Genomic DNA, 14,982 nt, shown 5'->3' with positions numbered 1-14,982 from the left:
CCTACTCTCAAAATCCTTTTTAAAATTAAAATCCTCAGTAGAGCGTTCACCAGTGAATTGTAAGGGCTGAAATAACCCTTCTAAACTCCAGGAGTACTTCTCCCACCACAGGCCTGGCGGAGCTCACACGGGGTTGGCTTCCCAGTCCGGACCGCCAAGAGACCACCCATCTGCAAGAACAGGGGGCTTTCAGTGTCACCAGACCCCGGCCTGACCTGGTCTCTTCCACCCTGTTTTCCACAATAGAAACATTTGATCGGCCTGGGCTGCTTAATGCTCTGTGCGGTTTCCGAGCCGGGTTTTGACTGGCTCGCCTGTGGCTCTCCTCCAAAGCCTCGCTCAAAACCTCAAACACACCTTCCCAACCCCTGCTTCCTGTCGCTGCTCGTCACTGACCTCTCCACCGGCTCCCTCAGGACCTACTGCTTATATTTCACCTCTCGTGGACAACATCATGCTATATCTTTGTCACTCTGATGCATCAGATCACATCAAGTTTCACTGGGCAGGGAATTCTTTTTTCTTCAATTAGACTGCTGGGCCTTGTGAGCGAAGATCTCTCGCTCGCTCTCTTTTTCAGTATAACCACAGGACTTTGGAAAACAGCTGCCACAAAACAGAGACTTCCTATCCAGTCCTTAACAAAATTTGTATTTTAAAACTATCTTATTTTTTTTTTAAATTAGAGTATCCTTAAAACAGACCTTTGATCTAAAAGAAAAGCTTAGGGGCACTAGGCTCAGGAAGTGGAGTGTGCAACTCCTGATCTTGGGGTTGTGGGTTCAAGTCCCATGTTGGGTACAGAGTTTACTTAAAAATACAATCTGAAAAGAAAAGAAAAGCTTAAACACTTAGGAGTCGTTTCAAACATGGTAACTTCAGGGGCACCTGGGTGGATCAGTCAGTTAATAAAGCCTCTGATTTTGGCTCAGGTCATGATCTGGCTGTTGGTGGGTTCAAGCCCCGCATGGGGCTCTGTGCTGACAGCTTGGAGCCTGGAGCCTCCTTAAGATTCTGTGTCTCCCTCTCTCTGCCTCTCTCAAAAATAAATAAACATTTAAAAAAAATGGTAACTTGGTTGTTATGACCGTTCTTCATCTTTCTATTATATCCATAGACCACAGCAGCCAAATTTAGGAGAAGGTACTTTCTTTCAACCTGTATATTTCATATATATTTCAGTCAAGGGCAAATGAAGAGCACAGTGGAAGTAGCTTTAAATACAGCCATAGAGGAGATGCTTCACTTAGCCTCACGAATTATGATCTGCTAAAAAGTTGGTGCCAACAAATACATTAGACTCACCTAACCAGTAATGCTTCCCAGTATTAACATGTAATAAATATCAGGATAAATGCATGCATGTGTACATCTGTAGGTGTGATCCACACCCAAAATTAACTTAAAAAATAAGCCCCTAACAAATAAACAGCTGAAGTAACAATAAATACATAGTAACTATTCTTTAGTAGATGCTTTTTCTCAATGTCCCGAAAACAAAAACCTTGGAAAGACCAGAAAGCTTCCAAAACACACTCCGTAAGCCAGCAGGCCAACTGGGACTGGCCCCCAGCCCTGAAGATCAAAGGAAAACCCTCCTCAGGTAGAAGCTGGCTGGTGCTGGTGGTAGAGACTTAGTTTTGTTCTGGAATTTTAAAATGTTGACGCAGTCAAGGGTTTAGCATCTTTTCCATGTGATTTTTGCTTTTCCTCTGAGTTGGTTTTTTTCTCTCTTACTACTGCAACATCTTCTGTAAGAATTTAGGACCTTAAACTCTAACTGGTACTCAAGGGTATTAAATACAATTACACATTTTATTTTTTTATTTTTATTTTTTAAAAATTTTTAATGTTTTATTTATTTCTAGGAGAGAGAGAGAGAGAGACAGCGTGAGCATGGGAGGGTCAGAGAGAGAGGGAGTCACAGACTGAAACAGGCTCCAGGCTCTGAGCCGGCAGTCAGCACAGAGGCCGACGCGGGGCTTGAACCCACGAACCACGAGATCATGACCTAAGCGAAAGTTGGACGCTTAACCGACTAAGCCACCCAGGCGCCCCTACAATTACACATTTTAAAGGCTGGTAATTTTACTTCTCAACAATTACCATGCTTTCATTTAGATTTTTTTTTTCTTTTGAAAAACTCTTGTCTAAACCATGTCGAACAACAAGATTCATTTCAGACTGTCTCAACTGTGAATTGTTTCAGCTCTTTATAGGAGACGGCAACTTACTGAGGACACGCAGCACATGAGAGTAATTGATGCGCCTACATTTAAACAAACAAGTTCAGGGTAGAGGCCTCCCCTAGCTAGGCTGGGTTAATAGGCCCTGAGGGCCTCCTACCATCCGTTTCCTATCCCAAGATGTGGAAATTAGATTTTCCTCAAGTAAAACCTCATCTGAAAACAACTTTGACGGGGCGCCTGGGTGGCTCAGTCGGTTAAGCCTTCCAACTTCGGCTCAGGTCATGATCTCATGGTTTATGGGTTCCAGCCCCGCATCAGGTTCTGTGCTGACAGCTCAGGGCCTGGAGCCTACTTCTGATTCTGTGTCTCCCTCTCTCTCTGCCCCTCCCCGGCTTACATTCTGTCTCTATCTCTCTCTCAAAAAATAAATAAACATTTAAAAAAATGAAAACGACTTTGACTAGATTTCAGAAGAGTTTCCTTGTAACCAAAAGGAATGACCCGCACAACATGAGGAAGTAAACAGAAAAACATCAACAAGAGCCAGATCTAGTTATATTCTTATTCTTAGCTCATCAAAAAATCTGACATTCTATATGCTCATTGCATTTCTGTATTCTTAAACAAATTTAAAAAATTTTTTTATATTTTAATTTTTTGTTTTGTTTTTGAGAGAGAGGAGGGGGATGGGGAGAAGGCACAGAGAGAGAGGGAGAGAGAGAGAATCCTGACCAGGCTCCACACTGTCAGCACAGAGCCCAGTGCCAGGCTCGATCCCATGAACCGTGAGATCATGACCTGAGCCGAAACCAAGAGTTAGATGCTTAGCCGACTGAGTCACCCAGGCTCCCCTTAAACAAATTTTGTAAAAGATAAGAAAATCCCCATTTAACTTTTACTTTTGTTAAACAAGTTTGTGTGCTTTTTCTGAATTTATTCAGTAAACATTACCAGAACACCCACTGCATGCTACAATGGTGAGATAAAATGTCATACTTCTTACTTAGAAGTAATAATTATGTCTTATTATTATATAATGCTATTTTTTTCTGAGAAACTCAAAATTCTTAGTTGAATGTTTCTTTCATCCTCACAACAAAAATAAAGCCCAGGTAGTGCACATTCACGGAGCACTGGTGTTTATAACACCTGGTTAGACTGGAAGAAGGGAACTGATTGACATAATCTTATCTCATGGTCAACAGATTTAAATCCAAGCCAGTGGGGGCCAAAGCTCACACAAGACATCCCGCTGGGTCAACCCACCCACTGCCTCACACATTTAACCCCCTCTTCCAAGACCTCTTTGCTAGCCAGCCCTGCTGCTGTGGATACATAGATAGAGGCTCCCTTCTTCCACACCTCCTGGGAACACCTTCTGTGAGAACAAACATCCCAATAACATGGGAATTAGCTAAGAAATAAACAATATTTAAATATACTGTTTTTACATGAGTTTTCCAAGTTCACTGACTGCATTCTTACAAGGGTTGAAAAGGGATGGGTCTAACCAGCCCACTATTATCAAATTCAATCACAGGACATTGCCATTTGTGTAGGTCAAAAATAGCTGAATATTGGTAATTTTACATGGTTCACCTAATGTTCTTGGAAGAGAACTGATAACTAGCCATTGGAAAAAAATATTCCTTAAAATGAAATTGTAGTGTAAGTATGCTTTTACTCCACGTTGATACTAAAATGTTCTTCCTCTGAAGGCACCTCTAAAATCACAACAGGAGACCGCAGGGGAAAGAATGTCTACTACACAGCATGTTCACCACACATACATTGTAGGGACATCTGATGCAGAAAGTGAAGTTGCCTACACTCGCAGGAGCTCGGTCAACAAAGTCACTGGTTATCTAGGGTACATGGAGGGCAATTTAACATATGAGGAAACTAAAGGTCCAAAACCCTTAAGTTGATTTGGCAAGTCAGAAGGAGCTGTGTCCAGGTCCTTCGTTCTCTGCTCTGGAATAATTGTTTTCTTTTCAACTCTTCTTGCGCCAAAACATCTATTCAAGATTTGACATATTTGGAGCTACCCCTTGTCTGTACCATCTTATCTCGTATCTCTTTCTTCTTTTTGAATGTTTTATTTATTTCTGAGAGAGAGAGAGAGAGACAGCGTGAGCAGGGGAGGGTCAGAGAGAGAGGGAGACACAGAATCTGAAACAGGCTTCAGATTCTGAGCTGGCTGTCAGCACAGAGCCCGATGTGGGGCTTGAACCCACGAACCATGAGATCATGACCTGAGCCGAAGTCGGACGCTTAACTGACTGAGCCACCCAGGCGCCCCATATCTCGTATCTCTACCCTCCCTTCCTCAACCCTGAACATCCCATTCAATGTCAAGTTACTCCCTGGGTATACAGACGTCTACTCCACAGTAGAGCCAGAAGACAGGACCTATTGTCATAACCCAACCCATAAACCTTCCATGGTTCATGGCCCCAGACACCAGGCTAAGCTCCTCAGCATGATGACCAAAACCACATTTCGACCATTCTGATTTCCCAGTAGCCTCCCCTTGTTGGCCCAGCCCCACCATTACAGCCTCCAACAGACATTCTGATGCCCTGAAAGAAAGAGCAGCTCTGCAACTCCGCTCCCAAAAGAGAGCAGTGGGCCTCTGCTACGGCTTCCTGTGGACATTTATCCTACCTCCTTTATTAGATCATGGATTTCTCAAAGGCAAGGACCACTCCTTATCCATCTCTATATTCCCAGTTGTGCCTGCCATGGTAGGAACTTAAATGCTCGCTAAACCTCCTCAAACGTTCTGAATCCTTACAGGAAAAAATACCAAGTGCACCATTTTGGAAGGAGGCAATTGGCCAAACTCGCCTGTGTATATAGAGTCCAGCGTAAAAGAACACATGCATCTTTTTTCCCCCACACAAGATAATTTCCTTAAGTAAAATTGGGCAACATAAACTATTTTAAGTACATCCACAGAATTAGGTTTGTAAAAAAAAAAGCCATCATGAATCCTTAATTTACCATCTTCAGTTTCAAGGTCTGAGGGGCCTGAGAAGTCGTTTAGTGCTACCCCAAATTTCACAGACCAGCAAACCAAGTTCCAGAAATGCAAAGTGGGGAACCCTATAAAATATTAGGCAGACTCCCTCACTTCCAGCCGAGCATTGCTCTTTTCCCCTATGTCAGGCTCTATTAATCTGTTAATTAAAACAACAAACCAACAAGTGTATCTGCAGACATCAGAAAGAGAAGCATACGAGGACTGGTAGGTTTGTATACCCAGTGACTGGCTGAGGGCACAGCACAGTGCAGGTGGTCAGGCTACAAATATTGCTGAATGAACAAAGGAACACCTGAGGCCTTTGGAACAATAACTAAAATGGGCAGAATATTAAGTATTTCAAAGTGCCAGTCAGAACATTAGTCTCCTAGGAGGAGCAGCAGAAGCCTGAAAAAGGAAGCTGGGGGAAAAAAACCCCAAAACAACAGAATGAAAGTCTGAGAAGGAACGTAACACACAAACCAAGGCCTATAAAAATAACTACACTGGGGCACCTGGGTGGCTCAGTTGGTTAAGAATCTGACTCGGTTTTGGCTCAGGTCACGATCTCAAGATTTGTGGGTTCGAGCCCTGCGTCTCTTAGTGCAGAGCCTGCTTAGGATTCTCTCTCTTCCTGCTTAGGATTCTCTCTCTTCTTCTCTCTCTGCTCCTACCGTGACTTGCATGCTCTCTCTCCCTCAAAATAAATAAATAAACTTAAAAAAAAAACTACGTCCACTCACATGCAAGATTTTGGCAATATAAAAGCTAACACAGAAGACAATCAAGTCCTTGAATAGCTATATCTCCAAAGAAGACCTACAAGTGTCTAACAAGCACATGAAAAGTTGTTCAACACTATTAGTCATTAGGGAAATGTAAATCAAAACCACAGTGAGCTACCACTTCATGCCCACAAGGATGGCAATTTAAACACATGCATATACACACACACACACACACAATGACAAGTGTTGGCAGGATGTGGAGGACTTGAATCCTCATGTGTTGCTGGTGAGAATATAAAACAGTGCAGCTGCCATGGAGAATGGTCTGGTGATTCCTTGATAGGTTACACGTAGAATTACTATATTACTCAGGAATTTCACTCTTAGGTACAGACCCCCCAAAAGTTAAAACAAGTGTTCAAACACAAACTAGTAGTAAACAAATATTCATCGCAGCACTACTCACAATAGCCAAAAGGTGGAAACAACCCAAATGTCTACGAACTGATGAATGGATCAACAAATTGTGGTCTCTCCAATGAAATCTGATTCAGCCACTTAAAAACAAAGGGATGAAGTGAGGGGCGCCTGGGTGGCTTAGTGAGTTGGCTGTCCAACTTCGGATCTGGTCATGATCTCACGGTTTGTGGGTTCGAGCCCTGCATCAGGCTCTGTGCTGATGGCTCAGAGCCTGGAGCCTGATTCTGTGTCTCCCTCTCTTTCTGCCCCTCCCTCACTCACACTCTATGCCTCAAAATAAATAAATAAAAAATAAAAAGGATGAAGTAGAAATGCATGCTATCACATGGATGAATCTCAAAAACATTGCTAAGTAAAAGACGCCAGCCACAAAAGACCACATACTGTACGATTCCGTTTATATGAAATATCCAGAACAGGGGAAGAAGATTAGTGATTGCCAGGGAATGGAGTCGGGAGGAAATGAAGAGTGACTGCTTAATGGGAATGGAGTTTCCTTTCAGGGTGATGAAAAAGTTCTGGAACTAGATAGTGGTAATGGTTGTACAACACTGTGAATGTACTTTTTTCTTTTTCACACTTGAAGTATGTGCAGTTTACTATACGTCAGCAAAGACATTTAAAAGAAAATAAAAAGGATGAGAAAAGATACATCAAGCCAATATTCAGAACAGCAGCAATGAGAAGATCACTTCTGGCTATGTTACGTCAGGCAAAATGGATTTTAAGGCAAAATCCTCATTAATGATGAAGAGAACTATGTAATAGTAAAAAGTTCAATTCCTATTAGATACTGTCTACCAATATAAACTTATAAATGCACATTGTTAGATACTAACATATAAAGTTGTATGCATGAAGCCTCAGAATATTTTCTAGCTTAAAATACAAAGTGGATATTAAGGGCGCCTGGGTGGCTCAGTCAAACGCCCGACTTCAGCTCAGGTCATGCTCTTGGGCATCTGTTGGTTCGAACCCCGCGTTGGACTCTGCTGACAGCTCAGAGCCTGGAGCCTGGAGCCTCTCTGCCCCCACTCTCTCTCTCTCTTTCTCTCTCTCTCAAGAAATAAAGAAATATTTAAAAATATATATGGAGTTACTGACAAATCCCCCATTACAGTGGTATTTCTCAATATACAGATCTTCCCTGACTTATGATAAGGTTCTATCTCAATAAACCCATATTAGGTTGAAAATATTTTAAGCTGAAAATGCATTTAATACACAGAACCTACTGAACAGAGCCTACCTTAAAAGTACTCAGAATACTCGTATGAGCCTATAGTTGGGCAAAGATCCTCTACTACAAAGCCTATTTGATAATGAAGTGCTGAGTATCTCATGCAACATACTAAATACTGTAATCGAAGAACAGAATGGCAGGATGGGTCAGAATGGCTGTCAGTGGACGGGCTGTCTGCCCTCGATCGCTGGCTGCCTGGGAGCCACCCAGCATCTGGGAGAGGACTGACCACAGGTCCCTAGTCTAGGACAAGATTCAAATTCCAAATACCACGTATGGTTTCTACTGAATGTGTATCACTTCTGCACCATTGTAAAGTCTAAAAATCATTAAGTCGGGGACCTCCTGTACTTCTCTCAATCGTTGATACATTCAGTGGACACAAAGTTAGTGAGGAATAATTCAATTAATAAGGTTCATTTAGTGGATATCTGTAGATCTCTATAGAAAACATTTTTATAAATGTTTATTTATTCTTGAGAGAGAGAGAGAGGCAGAGAGAGAGGGAGACAGAATCCCAAGCAGGCTCTGCGTTGTCAGCACAGAGCCTGACATGCGGCTCAAACTCACGAACCACAAGATCATGATCTGAGCCAAAATCAAGAGTCAGATGCTTATTCAACTGAGCCGCCCACGTGCCGTCTGCAGAAAACAAATGAAAGAAAACACAGTCTTCTCAAACACATCGAATGTGAATGTACTCAATGCCACTAATCTGTACACTTTAAAATGATAAACTTGATTTTATATATATACACATACATATGTATATATATATTTTTTACTACAATCTAAGAAATAAAGAAATTCAAGTCTTCATAGTGCTACGATTTCTGGAACTACCCAGTCTTAAGATCTGCATTCATAAAGCACTATCACAGCTCTCTCCAACAAGGTGGAAATGTTCTGCCCTCCACATTCCTTTACCTTGAATCCTGACCACATGGATTATAAACCCAGCACCTACTTTCTTAAAATAGGTTTCACTATTAATGCTGCGAAGTCTATAAGAAGGAAAAGGGCATTACTGAGAGGTGGAGCCTCACTGCAGCTCTCCACAGTCAGAGGCTACTTACTACTAGTGAGTCCACTCTATTAACCCCACTATGCCAGTGTGGACAGAGGCTTTTCTGCAATGGCCAGCAGATGCCCTTCAGGGTTCAAGAGGGGTGTGCTGCAGCGTCTCAGAGGCAGAGCGGCAGGGCCCGGCCTCAGAGCATGCAGGCAGCTAGGAAGCCACCAGCACCACCACCAGAAAGGGCAATGGAAACTGAAATGCAATGCTGCCCTTCGGCAAAGCAAAGGGCTCAAGTTCTGGGATGCTCCTAGGATTCCCTGGCACCTACCCCCCCGTATGGCCTCCATGCCCCTGGCGGCTGTCCCACAACGGTGGAGATAAGGTACACCTGAACTTGTGCTCCAGAGTCTCCCCTGTTCTCAGCTCTGCTCCACTCAAGCCTTTCACTTCCCTTCCTTCGGGCTTCAAGGCTCCACTCTACCTCATGCAGTTAGTTATTTGAGATGATCTTTAGAATCAACACAGGGTGCCAACTATAGGCTCCTTAGGTGTCTGAGAACTTTGGAATCAGGGCCAGGTGTATCTTCAGCTCCTGAAGAAGGCTTACTTGATCTGATTTTAATCAGTCTGGGCCATATGGCTGTTATCTAGATATGCCTGTGTGCCCAAAGATGAACTCAGAACTCAGCATGGTACATGTGGTCAGTCTCCAAATATCACTGCATGAATTAATGAGCACTCAGCCCCTGCACCCAAGTAGGCAAAGCAGCACTGTCACAGAGTCTGACACACTCCGATCTCTTTAAAAGCATCTCACATCTTTTCAGCCTTCTCTAAATTATCACTAGTCAATATTACTCTAATTTTGGCTTCCTGATTTTTAGTAATGGAGAAAACGTGTTGCTTTTAGATAGTATCCAAAATTTCCAAAGAAAAGCTCAGTTGAAACGCTGCTACCAATGAATCTATCCAGTCACTTAAAAGTGGCTATTATTGGTCTGGGCAAGAAAATACACAAGATTCCATACATACGCTGTCAAGTTTGGCAAGAGAGATTTCAGACAACTTCCGTCCTTCCCACCCAATCCCAAGTAAATAGGGCATTTGTTTGTATTTCCACATTGGCCTCATGAACGAAAATACCTCCTCCACCTAGAAAAACAATCTGTAACATTCAGACATGGAACTCCGAGGGCTAACTTTTTAGTGCATGCTAGAGCCCTAAGTATGCAGTGCTTTAGAAAAATACAGTAGAAAAGTATCTTTAATAAACATCTCTTCTGTGAGCATCTTTCGCAAGTTCACACTTACACCTGGCTTGGTATTTCTGTATTTTTCAGAAACACAGATTAAAAGAAAAATGTTCTCCATTAAAATTAGTTGTCAGAAGTAACTTTCTTCCCACAGTCTTCCTGCAACAGACCTGAACGTTTGTTTTATTCTGTGGCAGGGAGGGAGTCACAAAATATTACTTTCAAGTTTTCTGCTCTGTACCAACTATCCTGCCTGGCAAAGAGTTAAGAGTTTTCTGAGGTTAGTTCCTGCAGTTTAAAAAAAAAAAGCTTAAATTTAGACTCCGTAAAACAATACTGGGAAACTTAAAAAGCCTTGGAGAAATACTGGAGTTTATTGTATTGCCTTTTGTTAAATTGCATCACATTGGCCACATTTTCTTCTCCTTTTTTAATCCCTTCCGGCCCCGAATTAACTGCAGATTCTACGCATTCCCACTCGATTCAGTTACCTGCTGGTGATCCGAGGCTGGAGAGCGGGGGTGGGGGTGGGGTGAGGGTGGGAACAAGAATCTACCGGTCACTTCGCACAGGACCCGAGTTTAACAGATGGCTTTGGCTACCTGTGTCAATATTAGCCTCCCAGCCTCCTCTCCGCAGCCACAAGGAGTAGAGCTCCCGGGAGTTCGAGGACCGGGGCGGCAAGGCAGGCGACGAGTCTGGAACGACTCCGGGGAAGGGCCGTGGGGACAGAGGAAGGGTGTCAGGGACAACTCGTAACCGCTCCGCGCCCAAAGTTAAACACGTGCCTCGGACACCTTGCACCCCCCGAACAGGACATCCTCGGAGCCGAAAACAGCCTCGTTCTCCTCACCTCCCGAACCTAGGGCGCACGCGAATCCCTAAAATCCCAAAGGGGGCACCGGGTCGACCACGGTCCCTCGGGTTGCGCGTCTTTCCTAACTTCCAGGAGTCGGGGCAAACGAGGCGGAGGGGAGTAGCGCGCAAGGAGAGATCCACGCAACTCGGGCACCGGCGGGGCGGCGTGGGAAGCGCAGAGCGCCGGGCCACAAAAAAGGGGGGTCACCTTTGTCTATCTGAAACCCACCCGAGCCCAAGCCTCCCTCTACAGACTCCAAACGGCGCCCCGCTCACCGACGTGCCAGGCGAGGTCACCGGCTGCCAGGGCACCCTCCCAACTTCTGACCCAGTCGGGGATCTCCAAGTCCGAACTCACCTGGAAGGAGCTCCCGCCCCGGGGACCGCAGGTGCCCACCCGGACCGGACCGCGACGCGGAGCCCTCGCGCCGCCTGCTCCCGGGCCAGCCCGCGCGCGCGCCTCGCCGTCAGTCCCAGGCCGCCCCGCCGCGCGCTCCCGCCCCCGCCCGGCGCTCGCACGGCGGCCGCGCGCTCCCCACAGCACGCTGACACGCCGGCCGCGCTCTCGCCGTCAGTCCCAGGCCGCCCCGCCGCGCGCTCCCGCCCCCGCCCGGCGCTCGCTCGGCGGCCGCGCGCTCCCCACAGCACGCTGACACGCCGGCCACGCCCTCGCACCCCCGCCCCGCGCTCCCTCCTCCCCCACACGCCGCGCGCTCGCTCCTGCGCGCTGCACCGCCCCGCCGCGCGCTCCCCGCGGGGGCTCAGCCCCCCAAAACACCCAGCGCGCGCCCGGGGCATTTAAAGGGACAGGTCCCCGCGCCGGAGCTGCCCAGCGGCCGCCTCTCGAAGGGGGTCCTCGCTCTCCGCGCCAGGTCTGAATTGGGGACCCCCCCCCCACAGCGCCACCTTCGAGTTACACCCGCCGTGAAGAGCCATAGGGGTTTGCGTCTGGAGCTCCAACGGAGACGGGGCTTCCTTCCCGCCCGCATCGTCGTCAGCTCTGAGAGGTCATATTACTTGAGATAATAACTCCCAAAGACGGACTCTTTATTACGCTCGGAGGAGGCATTTCACGTACACGTTATTGCAGGCGATCTTTATAGTACAAGACCCTGATTTCGGTGCCCCTTTTTGCCCCGAGGGAAGACTGAGGTGCAGAGAGGCTAAGAAACTCCTCCCGGGGCCCCTGACCCCGTTGCGCGGTGCTGCCTCCTTCTCAGCGGCTGTGGAAATACGCACTGGGGTGACTGGCCGGCCGTGCAGCGGTCGTTACGCGCCTGTGAGCGACCGTGACCAGCGCCTCTACCGCGCGGCGCCGCTCTCGAGGGGGGGAGCGCGCGAGGGTTCCGCGGCTTTATTAGTTGCGGGGTCGGTTGTACCCCCGGCCGGCAGGCATACTGAAACCTGCGTTCCGAGGTGCTAGGTGTGTGCACCCCCATTTTACAGAGAACCGGGGAAGGCAGAGGCCAGGCTGCACGGAGTTGACTGAGTCACGGGCGGCACTCAGGGCTGAGCCCCAATACCTTAGCCCTTAGCTCATTTCTTTGCCCTCCCCGGGAAGACGGGCCTGATTAAAGGAGAGACACCTTTTTTACTCATAACACAGTGGCCTCAACTAACTCCCTGCATCTTTAATTAATATTTACAAAGCACTTTAATCTGCCCAACATGCTAGTTAATTAGGCAAGTATTATTATCCTCTTTCTGAACCCAGTCCAGGAGGCAATCAATACTGTCAGTCCTTAATCCTTGATGAATAATGGGTCTAAGCTTTCTGCTGTTTATGTTTGTTTGTTTAATCAAATTGTGTCCCATATTGTGTTAAGTTCTAATTCATTTAGCATGAATTGGCTTAGTAAAAATTAAATACTATTCAACACCCACCAGTGAGAGGGAATATAGGCAACCCCTGTCTTTAGGGATTTCAGATACAGAAAAAGACATTTTATCAAGTACTTCCCAGAATTGTTTTTTTAAAAATTTTTTAAAGTTTAATTTTGAGAGAGAGCGCGAGAGAGCGTGCGCATAAGCTGGGGAAGGGCAGAGAGACAGGGAGACACATAATCCAAAGCAGGGTCTCGGCTCTGAGCTGTCAGCAGAGCCCAACTCAGGGCTTGAACCCTGGAACAGTGAGATCATGACCTGAGATCATGACCTGAGCCAAAATCAGAAGCTAACTGACTGAGCCACCCAGACGCCCCTTTTTTCTTTTTATTATTGTGCTTTTTGTTAAGTTTTCATGATGTATAAACATATGTTTGGCTTAATTTTTTAAAGTTTACTTAAAATTTCAGATGTACACATTGTCTTTTGTGTAGAATTTAAATTTTACTCTCTTTTCTTACAGATGAAGAGATAAAAAGGAAGAAATTGAAGAATGATGGGATTAGGAAGGAAGAAGGAGAAAAGAAAAAGACAAAAACCAACCAACCAAACGCCACCATCACCACCAAGAAACGAGGCGGGAAATGAACAAGGATGAAAGTGAGAGTAAGGTTTCAACCAGGTGGCTGTGGGGCCATGAGGCCGGCCCCTGGCCAGCACACACCCCAGAGCTTTGTGGGAATTACGAACAGGTGGACCTTCCTCTGGGCTGGTGCGGACCTACCCAGGGCCCCAGCGTGACTGTCTGAGCACAGACTGGCCCCCAGTGCCCGGTGCACCCCTGCCCAGGCACCTCTGTGCCCACGGAATGACACACAGGGGCTAGAACAACAGGAAGAGAGGTAAGAAGACAAGAAATGCCTTAGAGGGGTAATTTAAAAAGAGTTATTCATGAAAGTCCTTAGATGATGTCAAGGGATAAAAAAGGGACAAAGAACATCTGGAGAGTCTTTGTATCTCCTATTGTTATTACTTTAAAACCCATGGAATTTATAAAATTTTACTTTATATTCCCCAGGGGTTTTTAAGAAATGTCTCCCAAGGCTGCTCTTTGTTAAGCAAGCCCTGGCAATCCATGACCCCCAAGCATTATTATGAACTTCGTGTCATGGAAAGTTTTGAAGTAAGCTAAAAAATTTAAGTTAAACATGCATTTTTGTTTTATAAAAATAATTACTGTGTAACATTGACTTGAGAAACTGCAATATCTGTAATGGCCACTAGAGGGGGCACACACGAAAGAAGAATGGTTAGTAATTTTCATGTTTTCTTTACTAAAAGAATATACCATTTTAGTGCTGAAAGAGAAGTCAGAAGAAATGAATTTACTTTATGCCTCTGCCACTTGAATGTGCAATTATGAGCTGCTTTTCATTTTTGAGACTCAGCTCCTCATCGGCACAACGAGGCTACTAACACCTACCCTGGGGAAGGCAAAAACAAAATTATTAAATTTTTTTAATGTTTATTTCTTTTTGAGAGAGATAGAATGTTTGAGCAAAGGAGGTGCAGAGAGAGAGGGAAGACACAGAATCCGAAGCAGGCTCCAGGCTCTGAGCTGACAGCACAGCACCAGATGTGGGGCTCAAACTCACAAACTGTGAGATCATGATCTGAGCTGAGGTGGGGCGTTCAACCAACTGAGCCACCCAGGCGCCCCGAAAACAAAATTATTTTGACATTGAGATGAATAAACAGCAGATGAGAAGCATTAAGAAAATGGAGAAAAATATGGTAAATTGCAGTTTTTAATTGAAACATAGTTCAGCACTGTAATAATTAAAAGTATCATAATAGAACAGTAGCAGATATTGAGTGATATAGATAATAGAATAGAATCAATAATCCAGAAAAAGATAGTGTTGGTGTAGTGTTGACTGTAAGAGGTGATGACAAAGTCATCTAAAATAAATGAAAAAGGGGCAGATAATCAATAAACAAGCTTGAAAAAACTAGTAATTTGATAAAACACTCTAAGCCATGCCTTTCATTATGTGCTAAAACAAATTTCAGCTACTTTAAAGAATTTTAAGGGGCGCCTGGGTGGCTGAGTCGGTTAAGCATCCAACTTCGACTCAGGTCATGATCACATGGTTGGTGGGTTTGAGCCTAGAGTCAGGCTCTGTGCTGACAGCTAGCTCAGAGCCTGGAGCCTGCTTCAGATTCTGTATCTCCGTCTCTCTCTGACCCTCCCCTGCTCATGCTGTCTCTCTCTTTCTCTCTAAAAAAAAAAAAAGCTAGGAGAAAATTTAAGCACATATTTTTGTGATCTCAAGATAAGGGAAGAAAAATGGAAAAATCACA

General features: G+C 45.2%; 1 protein-coding gene across 1 annotated transcript in view; it reads right to left on the bottom strand.

The window, feature by feature from the left end:
- The window catches only part of PROSER2 (proline and serine rich 2), a 45,587-nt gene extending 34,338 nt beyond the window's left edge, over nucleotides 1–11,249 (bottom strand). The window contains exon 1 of the mRNA XM_039245995.1: nucleotides 11,153–11,249. The gene's annotated coding sequence lies outside the window, so the exon portion shown is untranslated. The remainder of the gene's footprint in view (nucleotides 1–11,152) is intronic.
- Between the last annotated feature and the right edge of the window lie 3,733 nt (nucleotides 11,250–14,982).

This window comes from Hyaena hyaena, unplaced genomic scaffold (assembly GCF_003009895.1).
Source record: "Hyaena hyaena isolate Hyena2069 unplaced genomic scaffold, ASM300989v1 scaffold_276, whole genome shotgun sequence".
NCBI lineage: Eukaryota > Metazoa > Chordata > Mammalia > Carnivora > Hyaenidae > Hyaena > Hyaena hyaena.
Note: the sequence above shows the minus strand (reverse complement) of the source record. Positions and strands in the feature narration are given on the sequence as shown.